Genomic DNA, 18,870 nt, shown 5'->3' with positions numbered 1-18,870 from the left:
CACACAATAGATACAAACTCAAAGTAAACCGCACCAAACTTGATTGCAGGAAATACGACTTCAGCAATAGAGTGGTCAATGTCTGGAATACTCTACCCGACTCTGTAGTTTCTTCCCCAAACCCCAAAAACTTTAACCTTAGACTGTCTACTATTGACCTCACCCCTTTCCTAAGAGGTCTGTAGGGGGCGTGCATAAGCGCACCAACGTGCCTACCGTCTCTGTCCTATTGTTTCTCTTATTCTTTTATTTTTCTTATATGTACCCATTTCATGTATTCACAACTATGTATGCACTTATACTTATTATCTTGTAAACAATTGGCAAATCAAATAAATAAATAAATAAAACAATACAGAAGCCTGATGATGGCAGATGAGATTCTGCTGAAACGTTGCTACAACTTTAAAAGAACAACTACAATGACGTGGGAAAATACCCGAACAAAGCCGAAGGCCACACACACACACACACACACACACACACACACACACACACACATATATATATATATATGGATCTTTGGTTATTCGGGTTTTCTCCCGCATAAAATTGGAAGTATTTAGGTGACATTTCGATGTAGTCTCATTCATCATCTTCAGGCTTGTGTCTTCGGCTTTGTGCTTCTCGGAGTAATGTGAGCTTGCAGCTGCTTCTTCCTTTTAACTGCTAGTGGGGGTGTGACTTGATTGGGTGGGGGGTTGGCTGTGTTCTGATTGGCTGGGGGGGTGTTCTGTTCAGGTGGGGGCTTGGTTGTGCTCAGGTTAGTCTTAGTTGCTGGGGGATTTGAGCTGGTGAGCTGTGATCCTGTTGTTTGGCTTCATGTTCGTGGTCGTGCCACATCTTCATGGTGGGCATCAGTTCGCTTCATGTATGGGTCGGAGGGGTTTGAAGCGGGTAGTGATGCAGCTGTGGTAGGGCTTCTGGTCCGTGGTCGTGTCTCATCTTCTGTGTGGGTGTGAGTCTGCTTTCTACGTGGAAGTGTGGTGGTAGCATCTTGTGTGGCTCTCGTGGGTGTGGGTCTGATGTCATGAACAACCAAAGATAGATAGATAGATAGATAGATAGATAGATAGATAGATAGATAGATAGATATGGTATTCAGCTTTGTTCGGGTATTTTCCCACATCATTATAGTTGTGCTTTTAAAGTTGTAGCAACATTTCGGCAGAATCTCATCTGCCATCATCAGGCTTCTGTATTGTGTTCGTCTGTGAGTCAGACTTTTACAGTTGTTTCAGTTTTAAATTTGGGGCTAGCTTACTGCTGTGCCAGAATGGTTTTTTCTTCATCCTGATTGGTTGGGAGTCTTGGTCTGTGTTTATTGGTCTTGGAGTTTGCTGTGTTCTGCTTGATTGGTGTTTCTAATATCTTCTGTCTGTTTTGTGGCTTTTTTTGTGTCTTGATTGGCTGGCAACATTGTGTTCCTGTATTGGAGGCTTTTAGTTCAGCTTGGCTCTGAGTAAATGGACGGCTATCATTTGTTAGGAAGCTAGGTTTCATCTGGGTGCCTGGTTGGGGTGTGTTTGAGCTGGAGGTATCAGGGGGGATCTGTTTGTGCCCAGGTGTTTGCCTGGCTAGTGGTGTGGAGATTTTTTTGTTTGTGAGTGCAGGCTTCCAAATAATAATAATCTCTATAGCTTCCCTGATGGAAAAAAAAACCTAAACAATTTCATAACACAACTAAACAATACACACCCCAAAATCAAATTCACCATGGAAACGGAAACAAACAAACAACTACCATTCCTAGATGTACTAATCTACAAAAAAACAGATGGCACACTAGGACACACCATATACCAGAAGAAAACATACACCAACCGCTACCTAAATGCTCAATCCCACCACCACCCAACACAAATAAACTCCGTAGCCAAAACACTAATTACCAGAAGCAAACGCCTGGCAGACAAGGCACACATAAAGACTGAACTATGCACCCTGACCAAAATACTGATAGCTAACGGCTTCCACAAAAACAAAATCATGGACCTGATTCACAAAAACACACTGAAACACAATAGAGACCCAGAAGATGAACAAACCTATGGAACAGCTGTCCTGCCCTACATAAGAGGAACAATAGACAAAATCAGCAATGGCTGATGTCACATCAAGACTGCCTTCAAAACGGACAAAAAAAAATAGCAGCCATCCTAAGAAACCCCAAAGATAAAATTGACCTGGAAAACCAAGGCATATATGAAGTACCTTGTGCATCATGCCCTGCCAGATACATTGGACAGACCAATAGAAGAATAAGTACCTGCCTAGATGAACAAAAAAATGCAGTAAAAAAGCTGGAACACACTTCCTCACTAGTCCAACATATGATAGCCACAGGTCATAGCATCGACTTCAATGGCACCAAAACCCTAGCTACTATTGAAAACCCCGGCTACAGAATCATCAGAGAAACCATAGAAATTGATAAAAGACCTAATAGTATGAATAGAAGAGATGACTCCACCAGACTGTCAATCATCTGGAAGCCTGCACTCACAAACAAAAAAATATCTATACCACAATCCAGGCAAGCACTTGGACACAAACAGAACCCCCCCAATACCTCTAGCCCAAACACGCCCCAGCCAGCTACCCAAATAAAACCTAGCTTCCTAATAAATAATTATCAGCCATTCACAAGAAATCAAGCTGCACTAAGAAGCCCCAATGCACAAAACACAATGTTGCCAACCAATCAAGAACACAGCAACTCAAAGACCAATAAAAGCAGACCTACACTCCCAGCCAATCAGGATGAGGAAAAACCCATTCAAATAAAGCAGAAAGCCAGCACCAAATTAAAAAAAATGGCTGCCAAGCCTGACACACAAGATTAAAAGGAACCCAATACACAAGCCTGAGGGTGGCAGATGGGATTCTGCCGAAACGTCGCTATAATAGAAGCACAAATATTAAGACGCAGGAAAATACCCGAAGAAACCTAAATACCATACATACATACATACATACATACATACATACATACATACTAGTGATTACCTTTGTTTACAACAAATAATTTATATTATATTATAATGGAATTTGACTGGATCTAAAATTAGAAGCAAAGCCATTGCAAGTCAAAGCAAAATGCATGTTTATGGTCTATTCAGTATATCACAAATGGATCTATAAGACAAAGAATGCATAAAATTGCTTGTCATAGCAGTAGAGAACTTTATCCTCATCAACCTCAACCAGTATGATAAAAACAATAATTCAGCTCTGTTCATCCTTGTAAAAAATGCTTCAATAATTTGTCTCTTTAGTCTCTAATTCATCTTTATTAACATGATCATTTAGACCTGTCTTTCCAAGCTACATTGCCTTGCTGAAACATGAATCTTTGATGGGATGGAAGTGGAACACAGTAGTGGAAATGTTACAGGGAGGAGTACATAATGGGTGGTGCAAGGCCACACTGGACTTCCACTACACTACCTAGTGGAAAATAGAAATTGAATCTGGTGTCATAGAAAGCTAGAAAAATCTAAGGCACCTTGTTGTTTGGAGAAGACTATCAATTTGATCCTAGCAATTTGATTCTTCCTCACCCACCCCAATCTGAAAATCTGATCATGACCCTGACTTAATGGTCTAATGATGGCCATAAACCCAAACTAAAATGTTTCATTTTATTCTTAAATGTTCTTCTGATGAGAACAATGAAATAAACTAGCATTATTCTTGACAATAAACTTCTGATGTGAATGGAGAGGATAAAAATATTATGAGTTTAGGATGACATGATTTATCAATTCACGACCGTTGTCTTTTAAATCATTCTTCTGAGTTTGTCTGCCAAAAACTCTTTTCCTTGACCCAAGATTGGTAGCCTTCTAGAATGCCAGTATATAAATTAATGCTGGTCTTGGCCATCACATTTCTTTTTTGACTGCAGGAATAGCCCAAGGATTTAGTATGTGGTCTCAATTTTTTTGTGGGGAGGGGATTTCTATGCCGCCGTAAGAATCTAAGCCAACTTCACCCAACTGCCACTCCCATACTAAAATGTGGGCAGAAACTATTATCCACAGCTTCTTTTATCAAGCATTCATTCCTCACAACAGACCACATTATGATCTACTAACTTTGTACCAGCATTTAATATTTTAATATGTCTTCATCCATTTCTACTTTTTACAATCTTTATGAAGCATTCTTATATTCTTAAGAGCCTTGGTGGCACAGTGGCTAGAATGTAGTATTGCCAGCTACTTCTGCTGCAGCCAGATGCCTGCAGTTTGGCAGATTGAATCTCACCAGGCTCAAGGTTGACTCAGCCTTCCATCCTTCCAAGATGGGTAAAATGAGGACCCAGATTGTTGGGGGCAATATGCTGATTCTGCAAAATGCCTAGAAAGGGATGTAAAGCACTATAAAGCGGTATATAAGTCTAAGTCTAATTGCTGTTATTATTCTGCTAAGGTCTACTTGCTATACATCCATGGAGATCCTCAGTCATCCAGGTCATGATTGTCCAAAGATGCTTTTTCAAGAGGCAACTGGACTTTTTGGTTTTTCTTTCCTTCTCATCCAAGAAGCTTCTTCAGAACTAAAGAAGCTTCTTGGATGAGAAACTAAACATCTCTAAAGAAAAACCAGAAAGTCCAATTGTCTGTTGAAAAAAGCACCTTTGGGACATCTACTTGCTATAGTTTTTTACTGTTGTAAACTATGTAAACTGTTTGTTTGTTCGTTCATTCATTCATTCATTCATTCATTCATTCATTCATTCATTCATTCATTCACTATCTGTTCATAGCCAAACACAAATACTTTGGTCTTTGATATATACACTTGCAGGCCATCTGTCTCTTTGTGCTGTATAGTCTATTCTATGTTTCTTTTCATTCTTATATTAATCCCTCAGTAGAGAACCATTGAGATATTTTATATACAGTCACAAGCTTTACTTCCACTCTTCCTGCATTCAGCAAACAACTCCACATTGCAGAACATTCAATAGTTCAAAAAGGGATACTTTATCATATCTCTTTTTTTAAATTAACAAGTGTGCTATAAATTTTCTATTTCACATTTACACTTTTCTCTGCTGAACAGCGAAAAGTTGTTCTGCCCACCCCATGCCAAGCATTTAGTGCACTGCACTTCCCAAACTTTTGCTCTTCTTACTTTTATACATTTTCAATCAGAATTTTGCTAAACACATTTCCAGGCACATTGACAAACTATTTTCTTATACAGGTAGTCCTTGACTTACAACAGTTCATTTAGTGACCAAAGTTACAGTGCCACTGAAAAAAATAGATTTATGACCATTTTTCACACTTACAACCATTGCAGCAGGTCACATGATCAAAATTCAGACTCTTGACAGACAACAATTTGTGATGGATAGGAGGTGATTTACAGACCATAAAACACCTGTTCCATGGCTATCATAAATGCAAATTGTTGTTAGTTACTGATTGCAAATCAAGGATTACCAGCAGAGTATTCTCTGATATTATTGAGGAAAGTATTTGACACATTTGCTAAAATTTGACATTTTGCAGAAAGGGGGCTGAGAAAATATTCCCTAACATCCTGGACATCGCTATAGGGCATTGAATGCCAAAACAACTAGACACAAAGAGTTTCTCCCCCCATGCCATCAATCTGCTCAATACCTAACTCCTGCAGCACTATCTTCTGCTCAAAGATATTTACCCAAGTAGCAGGCTATATTGCCATTATCCTTGTCATCTTCTCATCCTTGTCATCTTCTCACCACTCATATTTCCTACTACCTTCTCCTATTGGTATATTGATTTATCAATTGTTGCTGTATCTTATGATCCATGATCTATGATTTATCACTTTGTTTGTATGTGCACTGAGAGCTTATGCACTGGAGACAAATTCCTTGTGGGTCCAATTACATTTGGCCAATAACCTATACTTGTATTTACTTATTTATAAAATTAGCATGACTCTGGCTAGTATACTATGTTTTAATTATAGCCAAAACCAAATATTACTTCTACCTAAGCTAGGATTCTTTTATAAAGACTTCAAGCCAACTTATTTTTTCATATTACACCAACTAGAAGGTACATGAAGTATTCTGACACAATAAAATTACATTGCCAGTAAAAATGAGTTGTGGAAACAACTCATTGTGTGCCTAATGATAGGACTGGGATATTATCCTCTGGAAAACAAACTGTTCAACAGTTTCACAGTTTTTTTAGAAAGAGACATGCTTCAGAACAAATGGATACAGCAGGCTACTAGATATCTTCAGTAACGTAAAATAATGTGTGAAGATTTGAGGGGCACTGTTGGGCAATATTTCATAATGTTAAATGCATATGCAAGAGACTCCTTAATTTTATTTATAAAACATTTAACAATTTGTTACCTAGGGGATTGTGCCTTACAGTTATTTGGGAGGTAGTTTTCCATGCTCCCTCTGGCATTAGTTCAGGTAAAGGTTTACTTTACTTTATTTCAGCTAATTTGACTTTAAAATAGAATTGTGTAAGGAAACAACAATCTTTCACTGAAAATGCTATATTTTCCTGAGGTTTAAGCTACAAAAGTCTGCAGGTCCAAAATTAGATCTGCACTCTCTCTTGAGAGAGGAGGGCCACTTACTGAGTTACGTTAGTTTGAGCTTTTTTGAGAGGTCACTTTCCTAGTAGACATGACCTCATCTAATAATGTTGACAGTTCACACGATATAGTATTTAATGAAAATATATATCAAAATGTATCTTTTAAAACAAATACCCTGCAATATGATTATGAATATATATCAATAATTAAAATTAACTTGGCCTAGGAACTGAATGAACTTGGCCTAGGAACCTAGGATGAATGAAAATAGGATAGGGTAACCAGGCCCTACACTAACTCAAGGAAAAGGAAAACACATCTTTAAGCCTCTTTTAAGACCATCAAACTCTCATAGAGCAAAAAAGAATTATTCCAGAGTTTAGGGTCAGAAGATCCTGACCTAAAGTTGACAAATGGAAAGAATGAAAAAAAGGCCCTATTCAGAGGAATGTGAGGATCAAGGATTAAACAGAATTGCAGGGAGACAGAAAGATACCAGGGTAGTTGTGGCTTCAGATCTCTAAACATAAGGCCTAGTGAAGAACCCCACATTGCTGTGAGATCTTAGAACAAAGTGAAAGGTCCAGAACAATCTAAATGGCACTGTTCTAAACTAAGATAAGAGAATGATGTGAATAATCAAGAATATTTGCCTGAAGATTGTTGCAGACATTAAGCAACCAAGACTTAAAGCCAAATGTTGCTTTTTGCCAGCTTATTGCCAGCTCAAATATTCATCCAAATAGTGTTTAAATTAATGTCCCAAAGCAGAATCAAGACATGTTATAAGATGTCCTTTTTCCTGGGTTTTATTTCCAGTGTTTCTTATAAAGCCAATTTGCTAGAAGAATCTGAAAAAACTGTCAGTTCCTAATTGAAGGGGAGTAGTGGAATGCACTGAACTCCTGAAACAATGCACAAAAAGTGAAAGAAGATATAATCTCTGCCAGACGCAATCCCTTCAAATGCTGCAATTGGTAACTATTTCCATTGTTTATGTTGACTCTATCCATAATAGTTCCAGATGAATGGATAAAGACTGTCTCCACAAACAGCCCGAAACACGTTAAAATCCAATGCAGGTCATATTGTAACTGGGCAACATAGAAGCATGAATGTAAATAATATCTTAAGTATTCTAATTGGTGAGCTTTACATATATATTTTTGAAAGGACCCATATGGTCCCTATTGTTATGTTTGAGGCATGGGTTTAATGAACGGAGACCAGATTGTAAACCTTGAACTTCAGCTCTTTATTCACAAGCATAACAGAGACAAAAAACCCCCGGCTAGCAGTCACTCTTTTATAGAGTAAGCTGCTATCCGGATAACCAATGGATAGTGTTATAGCGTTTGAATCTTGGCACGGCCCGCCAACAGCCAGTCAGATTGCTCGGAATGAACCAATCATAACTTGCCATTATATGGGCCAATAGGACGTGCAGGATTACAATCCTGCTAGGCAAATGAATCTTTATTAATTACATTTCTTTAGTTCACAACACCTATGCTGACCTCATTTACATAAGTCCAATGAAACTGGCTCTTCCTTTATGCCTAGGTCTAGATATGGAAAGCCTGTTATAGAAATGTTTCGTGTTAGGTTATTTTGTTCATATATTATTTTCCTTACCAAATATTCATAATTTTTATTTGTTATATTGTTCCTGGATGTTTATAATATCATGTGCTATCAAGAATCATTATGGAGTTGGATAGCCTTAGAAAATGTATAAAAAATAAATAAGCATAGAAATGAACACCCAAAGATTGTAGCTAAAGGGCATTGTTATTACCACCAATCATAAATATAACATATTTAATCTCAATTTCTTATGCTCAATATGACCAGCATTTACTTCTCTAGAAAGGCAATTGAGCATACACTAAGAGTTTGAATAGCTCATGACTGATTTGCCAAGATTTTACTTGTATCGTACTTATCTTAGAGAACACTGTGAAGCTAGACAATAATGCTTGACTATTGGAGATAAATAGCTGTGTCTTGCTGAACTGCTAGGCTAGCTTATTACCTGGAAATTATGTTCCAAAATGGTGTGATTTTATTGCAGCAGCAGAAAAATCATGGTAATACTGCTCATGTGAAGGATGGAGCCTACTGAGGGGGAACTGGTATGATGTACAACAGTGAAGTGGTAGTTTCTTAAGAAAGAGGGAGCAACTAAGATTATTAAGGCCTGAAGACAAAAAAAAAAAAAACATATGGAGAATGGTTGCAGGAATTGGGTATGGAAAATCTAGAGAAAAGAAGGACTAGGGGTGACATGATAGCAATATTTCAGTATTTGAAGGGCTGCCACAAAGAAGAGGGGGTCAACTTATTTTCCAAAGCATCAGAGGGCAAGACAAGAAACAATGGATGAAAACTCATCAAGGAGAGGAGCAACCTGGAATTAAGGGAAAACTTCTTAACACTGAGGACAATTAACCAGAGGAACAGCTTGCCTTCACAAATTATAGGTGCTTCATCACTGGAGGTTTTAAAAAAAAGACTGGACAACCATCTGTCTGAAATGGTATAGGGTCTCCTGTTTGATCAGTAGGTTGGACTAGAAGACCTTCACGGTCCCTTCCAGCTTTATTCTGATTCTGATCTGATTAGGGGACAGAGGAAGAGAATTAGCAAAGCCACTCCCTAGAATCTCCTGGGATACATTGTTTGGGTGAGAGTAGTAAAAGTTTAGTCTGAAAAGTTTTTGTCTAGTAGATGTAAGTAAATGAAGAACTGAACTTTGGCTGGATTTTTTAATGATATTCTTGACAGTTCAGTATGGGTTGCCAGGAGAACCCTAGGTGAAACTCTTCCATACTAACCTTTTAAAATCCAGTGTAACTTTGGTGAAAAAGTAGTGTTGGATCCTTTAGCAGAGATCACAGTTTACTGCTGCAGTTTGATGTTGGTACAAATAAGATGAGTCCTTGGAAGTACACAGAAAAATCATCTTTCTTTTTCTGTATTTAATGATGTTGGAAATTTTCCAGAATCTAAAAAAAATAGATGGAAAAGAACATAATGGGAATAGGTCTGTAATAATCATCTGATTTTCCTCTGTGACTTCTCAAGATTAACCTAACATCTCTAGGTAGAGTTTGGGAAGTCTTTTGTCTGAACACCTGGAGAGCCACTGACAATTACAGTCCAATTGTTTTAGTACAGCTTCCTATATTCATTTGGATTTGACCAAACCTCTATTCATTCCAGCATCTTTTCCATGCAATGGTCAGTCAGACGCCTGCCAACATTTCTAAAACTTTTGACTGTAAAACATATTTATCACAGGTAGGCTTGTGAACAAGAAATAACTGTTGACTCAATTTTTAGCCCATTTTCAAAGGGTTTCCAAGAGCTCTATTTCACAAGAGATCTATTCTTAAAAAATAAAATACTTTGTTCCCCCATGGGCTTTTACATTGAAGGCTAAGAGTGGTTTCTTTGCCTAATGCACATGGCATAATGATCACCCTTTATTTTGAAACACTCCAGTTCCACCTTGCCATTCATATTTATTGCCTGATCTGGCAAACTTCTTTCCTTCAAAATACACCTGACCTCAATCAGCTGCTATTGCTTCATCCAAATAGTGTTCCTGTAGAGTTAAGCAGTTTCACAGAGTGATAATTAACTACCATCAGTTCAGAGAATGAGTGGGTAGTAGAAGAGATGTCATCTGGCCAAGAACAAGGCATAAGAGGTCATTAACCTTTGAAGTGATAGCATGTTCCATTCCAATCAGGAGATGGCAAACAGCATCATAGAACCATAATGTTGAGGACTTAGCGGGAGTGAAGGTTAATTCCTACCCTTTTGTAAGATGTCCAACTAACAAAAGAAAAATGAAGTACAAATAAAGAGCAAGAACATGGAGCTCACATGAAATAAAGTAGTGAATGTATTAAAGGATACTTAAGGTCACAGAGGAAATATGAGACTTAGAAACTTTTTATTTAAATCAGAAATATGCAGCTTGGAGCTCTCTAGATTTTGGGACTACAACTCCTGTAATAACTAAATGGATGGCTTCATGGGGACTGTAATCCAATGCATTCTAAATGTTGTTCATAGAACCATCCTCTTTTCATCATCAGTGCTTGACAAGAACATATTTGCACCTGGAGGTTTTTTTTTTTTAATGTGCATCAACGTGGTTCATTTTTCACTTTTCATAATGAAGTAGAATTTGTCATATAAATCAATGCCATGATTAAGTGGATTTCAGGGACCCCAGAAACAGACAATAACAGACAAATTTACTGTCAATGAGCTCCACTTCATGCTCCATTGGCTGATAAGCTCAATTTTATTGCATCAATTTTATGATACAGGGGCAACAAACAATATTTAAATTAAGAAAGTGAACCTTGGTGAACCATTTGCAACAAGCCATTTGACAAAGTGAAAGGAAAATAAAATCAAAGTGAAAGAAAAAAATCAACTGAAATGCTGAAAAAGTTTTACTGAAATACTGAAATTAAATGCAGAATTTAATCAGCTGAGACCAAGATGCAGATCTAGAAATGTGGCAGCAAAATCTATTGCACTTATCATTTATAAAGATGTAATAAATGGCTGCTCAGAGTAAGTAATTGAGTCTTTAATTTCATCTATTCTTGGCAATAAATCCCATTGAATTGGATGTGTTTGTTTCTGAATAGGAGGCTTGCTTATTTATTACCCTGCACATGATGAACCTCTACAATTTGCTATCATGCAAAAGTTCCATCTAGAACTAAGGTTTTACAGCCCAACAGAAATTTATTATGTCACCAAAATGATTCCCTGGCAACGATCTACTTTGGCAAGAATATTATCTAGTAAAATTAACACCCAATCACCATTTCCTATTATTTGTAACAATAAAGGCCCTATAAGTCAACTAATATGGAAGCTAGTGTCTCTCTGCAAATACAGAACTTGGAGTATGACTTATTCGCTGTTTGACCATTCATCAAATACATCAAATTTTTAATCTTTACACACAGAACTACAATGTATCATGAGACCAAGCTGGGTGTTTGTGTCTATCAAAACATAAGTATAGGATTTGATAAGGTGGGAGGATAGTTCAAGATCTAATTAAGCTTTGCACCTGGCAATAGCATGCAAATTGAATATAAAATGTAGCTTCTGAGGATACCCCAATCTATCAACAACCATTTTGCTCTGTATCTGGGATGGTAAAAGAAGGATGTAGCAAGCATCTGACAGCTTGGAATACAAGACTAGCAGCATACAGTTTATCATGCAGCTGCTGCTAAAGATGCTTTTTTGAGAGTTCCGTGGTAGTAACTCAAACCTTGGATGAATGTGATCTTTCTCCGGAGTTACCAGTCATGAAAACCTTACAATGTTTATATTACCTTCTTCAAATCTGAATGATAATTATCTGCCTTTCATCAGATATTTAAGCAGCACAGGTTAAATGACTCACCTCCCCTCAGTTTACTGTCTCAAGCAGTTATTCCTTTTAATCCTCCCTGCTTTAGTTTGTAGTTCATGTGCAGGAAGGGAGGAAAAAAAAGAGCAGATTTGAAAGCATCTAAAGTAAGTGGATTCAGGCACGATATGCCCTTTGAATGCCCAAGCTGCCAGCTTGCAGCAGCTGCTGCTTCATTCATATTGCATGGGGATTTACAGGCAACATGAAACACTGAAATTAATCCTGATAGAGTCATGAATAAAATGCAAATATAGTCTTTGGGAGAAAACATTTGCTATGGAGCATTCAGCAAGCCACGCGCAGGGATGAAGCAGGGAGAATTTATTACTCGTTGCCTGTGTACAGAAATTACACCTGGGCTTAGCAGCTCCATTTCAGCACTTTCGATCAGGTTCCAACAGAATCAATGACATCCTCATCTTGAATGAGGATCTGATTGGATGACACGAGGGATAGATTGGGAAGATGAGGATAATAGCAGAAGGGGATTTCTAAAATGAGCTTTGTTCCATGGATGGTGTACAGCCTAGGTGAGAAATACACTTTCACAAACACTGGCTCAATCGCATGTTTGTGAGAAGAAAGCAGGCAAATATGCATCATACCTTCCCCATTGTAGTGTCACTCGTGGAGCTGTCCTTAAATACATCCTGAAAAATGAGCAAAACAGTACTCAGATGGGTTCTCAGCTCTGTCTTGCAGCTCTATCCACAAGAGCTACTTACATAGCTTGGCAGAAGGGGAACAACGCACAGCATAAGATTTAGCTGCAGTTTGTTCTCCGTTCTGAAGTTAGGAGAGACAGAGACATAATAGGGATTTCAAAGAATTCCATCGCAGATCCTACTGGAAACAAAATTAGGAATACAATGACAATGAATCCCTGGGTGGACAATTGCTGATTGAATGAAATCTGGCAAGCATTTGCTTTTTCAATGGGATGAGAGGGGAGTAGAAAGTAACTGTTTAATGGATAGATGGGAGCTGCACTTCTTTTCCAACATTTCAAGGGGTTCGTGACCACACAGTTATTCAAGGAAGTGCCAGGAAAAGAGCCTCCATGTTTTGAAAAGCCAATACCACTGTAATTCAGCTAAATTTGTCAATATTAAGGACAATTGTAAAAGATAGTTTAGCTATGGTATTTTTTTTTACAAGATATGGATATTTGAACAATCTAATACAATTAGAATCCAAATTTGCTTCGAATGGTAGCTTTTAAAATGGCACAAATTTGCCATGGACTGCTAATTTTTCTATGGAAATAAATATTAAATGAAACATTGACCTAGAAGTAAATCTCACTCTGCGAGGGCAGGTCTTGGGACATCCATAGGCAATACTAGATATCCCTCTAATTTGTTATTTCAAGGAAAGATAACTTTTTCAGCTCCTTTGGATTGCTTCTTCCCAACTCAGAAAGCTCAAACTACCCAAGGAGCTGCTGATACAGTTTTACAGAGGAATTATTGAGTCTATCATCTGCACCTCTATAACTGTCTGGTTTGGTTCTGCAACCCAACAGGACAGACACAGACCTCAGAGGATAATTAGGACTGCAGAAAAAACTATTACAACCCACCTGCCTTCAATTGAGGATCTGTATACTGCACGAGTCAAAAAGAGGGCTGTGAAAAAATTTACAGACCCCTCACATCCCAGACATAAACTGTTTCAACCCCTTCCCTCAAAACGATGCTATAGAGCACTGCACACCAGAACAACTAGACACAAGGACAGTTTTCCCCCCGAAAGCCATCACTCTGCTAAACAAATAATTCCCTCAACACTGTTCAACTATTTACAAAGTGTACACTACTATTACTGTTAATTTTCTCATCACTCCTTATCACCCATCCCCTCCAACTTGTGATTGTAGGACTGTAACTTTATCACTGTATCCTTACGATTTATATTGACTGTTTCCTAGTATGATTTGATTGTTGATTGTACCCTGTGACTATCATTAAGTGTTGTACGTTATGATTTTTGATTCTTAACAAATGTATCTTTTCTTTATGTATACTGAGAGTATTTACACCAAGACAAATTCCTTGTGTGTCCAATCACACCTGGCCAATAAAACTATTCTATTCTATAGGGACATGAAAAGAGCTCCATGGCAGTGGTGGGTTATAAAAAGTTTTCCTACTGGTTCGTTGTGAGCTCGTACTTTGCATGTGCACAGCATTTGCAACTCACCTTCTTTTGAAAGTCCTATCTGTAAAACAGCCAATGTGTGGCAATTGGCTGTTTTGTGCGAAGCAGCTGAGATTGAAAAGCAGGAAATAAAAGTAATAAAGAGCCAGGGCAGGTGGGAGGACCCAGCAGCTGATTGTTGGAGTGAACCAGTTCACTCACAGATGATCGTCGGAGCTACTGGTTCAGCTGAACCAGGCCAAACCGGTAGAATACCACCCCTGCTCTGTGGGCAACCCTCTGATACCACTGTCTAAGCCTTTCAACCCAGAAGTGCCTTAAACAGTGCCTCCAACACAAATGGGCCAGGTTTGCTGTTCTCTGTACTCTTTCTAGTTCCTCAGCATCTTTCTGGAATTGTGGCAGTCAAAACAGGACATAAGAGAGTACAGTATTCCAGGTCCATTCTGATCTGACCAGCGCAGCAGAGAATGGAACTCTCACTCCCTATCATCTCAGACTCTTCCATTGCAGCCCAACTTGCAACCACAACAAGGACTGGGGAAAAAAAAACATTGTTAAGGGCAGGGGTGGGATTCAAATTTTTAACAACCGGTTCTGTGGGCATGGCTTGGGTGGTGGTCATGTGACTGGGTGGACATGGCTTGGTGCTCATGTTATTGGCTGGGTGTGGCCAACTCAATATCACTCACATTGAGGCACGCATCTCCTCGCCTGACTTCTCATAACTGTGTGGATGCTGGAACAGTTGTAAGTGTGAAAAATGGTACTTTGCTGGCAAAGTACCAGCAAAGGAGGGGGAAAAAACTCCAGAGAAGTTCCAGAGACAAGAAGTCTAGTCCTGCCAAGAATGTAATAAGAGTTAATGGAGAGGCTGTTTCTGTAAGCAACGCCAGAATATTTCCTTCCTGCCTTCCTTACAAGATTAGGCCAGTAATTTCTTCTAACAACCGGTTCTCCGAACTGCTTAGAATGTTAACAACCAGTTCTAGAGAATAGGTGTGAACTGGTAGAATCCCACCCCTGGTTAAGGGGTTTATCATCTCAGACTATTTGTTGCATCCCAACTTGCAACCCCAACAAGGACTGGGGGAAAAAACTTTGTTAAGGGGATTAGTTGTTAAATGAAGTATTATATGACTGTACCTGATTTCACAATTTTTTGCTGTAGTTATTAATAACCTAATGACTCGTTAAATGAGATGTCATATGATGTAACTTGTAATCTTCTTCTGGCTTCTCCATTGATTTTGCTTATTGGAAGCTGTTTAGGAATGGTCACAAATGATGATCATGTGATTGCAGGGTGCTGCAACCATCACAAAAGTGCAATGGTGGCCAAGTGCCCAAATTACAGTCATATGACTATGGGGGAATGCTATGGCTTGAAGAATAGTAGCAAGACACTTTTCTCAGCACCATCATAACTTTGAACTATTGCTAAAGGAATGTGTTAGAGTTCCAGCAAAACCAAACTCTAATCAAAAACTCCAAGACAAAACTCCTGTCAGCTTTGGAAGCCATATTAGCACCAGAAGCTTCCATGCTTCCAGAATGGTTGTTAAGTGAGGACTATCTGCAGTTCATTTGGCAGTGATAGGTGATGGTTTATGGTTAATGTGGGATTTACCAGAATGCTTACATTTATTTATTATTTGTATTAAATTTATATGCATGTGTGCAAAATAATGCATATTATACACGCTTCTGATGAGTACTGGTACCTATCAAGTTACCACTACCTTGTACTCTTTGGGGGTTGAAGTTAAGAAAAGTTTGCTATCAGAAGAGGGAAAGAAGTGAGTGATATGAAATACGAGACTCAAAAGAAACTGACATGTTTTACACTGGAAGAGTACATGCCATCATTCACAACACGACAGAGGCCTTGTCAACCATAGGTAGTGTCACAAGCCAGTCATTGACAATATAACTTCTTATCCACCCAGAGGAGCAGAAATGTCAATTTCCCCCCTTCTTTTCAAACTACTGAAATAGAGGAAATAAATTGTTTAAGGAAGCCCTGGTGTCTGTCAGTAGGATAACGGATCAAACAGAAGTAAATTTGGTAAAATTTGCAAAGCAAATTTATGAAGCAAACAGAAGGATTTCATTGAGAAATCCAGAGGTTGTGGAAAAACAAAACAACACAGAAGAACTGGCTCTGTTCTAAGCCATCTCCATTCTGGTCATATGACCAAACCTTTAGGTTGCTTTGTTTTCTAGTGCACACATCCACACAATACATCCAAAATACAAAATATTGTTTTGCAATACAGAAGAAAATGCAGATGCCTCCTGTTATCACTGCAGGTAAAAGTTGGAAAGAATGTCAAAACTCTTACAAATTTTCATTAGTTTACTCATGCTCTGGATGCTTTGCCTAACTTGTTTTCAAGTGGAAATTGTGACAGGATTACATGAAATAGAATTATAGATTATATTCACCAAACTATTCTCAGTATAAATTTCAAAAAATGACTTTTCTCCCATAGAATATTATTTGTACGATAAGATATTATTAAATAGAATCCCTGTTCTCATAGAAATCATCATCATTCAGAGTTATTGGAAATTATATTTTGCAGTTCAAAATCAAATATACTTATTCACAGGAAATATTTGCTCGGGATCACACAAAGTCTGGATTGAATAAAAATTAATCTGACTCATCTTTTAATGCAAATGTATTCATGTTTCACAAATTATAACACACATTTTCTTAATTCACACCTCTCCAAATCAATAGGCAACCCAAAACATAATTACAGTTTGACATTTACACTTGTCTAAATTTGGAGATGTTCTTGATTTTTTTAATCACAACATACAAAAATTAAATAAATTAGGATGTGAGCAGAAAAACATGTAACTGAAAATAGCCTGCAAGTATGCATTATATTGTAGAGGATTACACCCCTTATATGAAGAGCAATACATATGAAATATAAACAGATTTAAATCTGGAAATAAGTATGGGAAATCCATATTTTAAGAAACATCTACTTTTGCAGCTTTTAAGCTGCAAAACCATTTGAATCATTGGAGTAGAGATTACAAGCAAACAACTCCCTCTGTCTTATGTTCATCTGCTCTGCATACTCTTGATTGGAAGACTTCTTAAATCCTCCCCTTCGGTGTGGTTTTCCTCACAAGAGGACAGAATACACAGGGATCCAAACTTTTTTACTGGAGCAAGTAATTTTCTTATCAACCCATGCCTTAAAACATTCTAGAAATTCTTATTGGTTTTGGTTCTTATTCTATGGAATATGGATTCTGTGAATCTGCTGAAGGATTCAAGCAGAGTCATTGTATGTTGTTTGCTATAATCTGTGTCTCTCATTTGGTGAACCAAACTTCTCAGACTAGGCCATCTGTTCCAAGATCAACAGGAAAAGTATTTGCTTGGATTAAGTAGGAAACTAAAAAAAAAAATCTGTTAGAAAGTTCTTGGCTCTTGAGTATCAGTTGACTGAGTGCTGTCTCAGAAGGTGATGCTAACACCACAACCACACACACAAAAATGTTGCGGAAACACAAGAATCATACTTTGGACTGCTGTAGAATCCTTAGAATGGCTAAGTTCAAACTATCACTGGTTTTGAAGTTGAAATAGCCATCCATATTTTAATTTTAATTATTAATTTAGTTTAATTAAGTAGGTATTAGTAGACAGGAAATTCAAGCATTGGTTCTTGACTTAACCAGTTGAAACAATGTAACAGCTAGTTTGGTCTAATGTTTAAGGCTAGAAAGCTAGAGATGAAAGCTGCTTGGGTGATCTTGGGGCAGTCACTCTCGCTCAGCCCAACTTACCTCACAATGTTGTGGAGATAAAAGGAGCAGGAAGACTTGTAGGATATTTTTGCCTGCCTTGAGTTATTTGTAAAAATAATAAAGGTGGGATACAAATAAATAAATAAAAATTATTATGTAAGAGATTCCGTGGAGGGGAAATCACAAAAATTAAGGACAATTATTTCTCAGACTTTGAAATTTGAGAAACATAAAGGGTATAAAATTCTTAGAAAAAAAGTATATGGGAAAATTACACACAAAAAAGAGGAAACAATATGTCACATATTAATCAACTATAAAACATGCTTACATTTATCTTAAGAAAATAATAGTTAATGATTCTCTAACATTACCAAATATAAATCCTATGCCTACACTTCATCTATATTGAATATTTTTTTATTAGAGTATAGAATAGCCTTTCCAAAAATAGATAAATCACATATTTCTTTAATCCAGGACATAATAGTAGGAATATTACTACTTTTCAATTTGTCAAAATAATTCTCTGGTGCAATCATAACTCCTAACAATGGTCAAATTCCCAAGTTCCAAGATATAATTTAACATCTTTAACACCACGAAAACTCCTCATAAATCTATTGATGTACATTAAAAATGTTATTCCCAAAAAATATCAACGGAACCAATTTGTAGGACCAAATCATATGAGTCAATGACGCTTCAAATATTTTATAGTACCAACAGAGAAAATTGGATGTTTTTCCTTTTAAATACATTATTTGGGGTGTCCAGTACATTTGAAATAAGGTATTTGGTTAATCAATTTTAATGTTAAATCCACAGAAGCAAACCTAAGGTATTTAAAAATTTAAGGTATGCAACTATTTATATTTATTCCATGAGCCGTAAAT

The 18,870-nt window shown here is 37.5% G+C and overlaps 1 protein-coding gene across 4 annotated transcripts in view; it reads right to left on the bottom strand.

Moving 5' to 3' along the window:
* LRFN2 (leucine rich repeat and fibronectin type III domain containing 2) overlaps positions 1-18,870 on the bottom strand; it is a 362,212-nt gene that overhangs the window by 194,886 nt on the left and 148,456 nt on the right. For 2 of the 4 annotated variants that reach the window (XM_087965443.1, XM_087965428.1), the window contains exon 2: positions 9,411-9,581. The exons of the other annotated variants lie outside the window; for them this stretch is intronic. The gene's annotated coding sequence lies outside the window, so the exon portion shown is untranslated. The remainder of the gene's footprint in view (positions 1-9,410; positions 9,582-18,870) is intronic. 4 annotated transcript variants of the gene reach the window in all.

Source organism: Notechis scutatus, chromosome 1 (assembly GCF_049901735.1).
Source record: "Notechis scutatus isolate UNSWTSFEM ecotype Mainland chromosome 1, rNotScu1.2, whole genome shotgun sequence".
In the NCBI taxonomy this organism is placed as follows: Eukaryota; Metazoa; Chordata; class Lepidosauria; order Squamata; family Elapidae; genus Notechis; species Notechis scutatus.
This window is presented reverse-complemented; position numbering and strand designations above follow the sequence as displayed.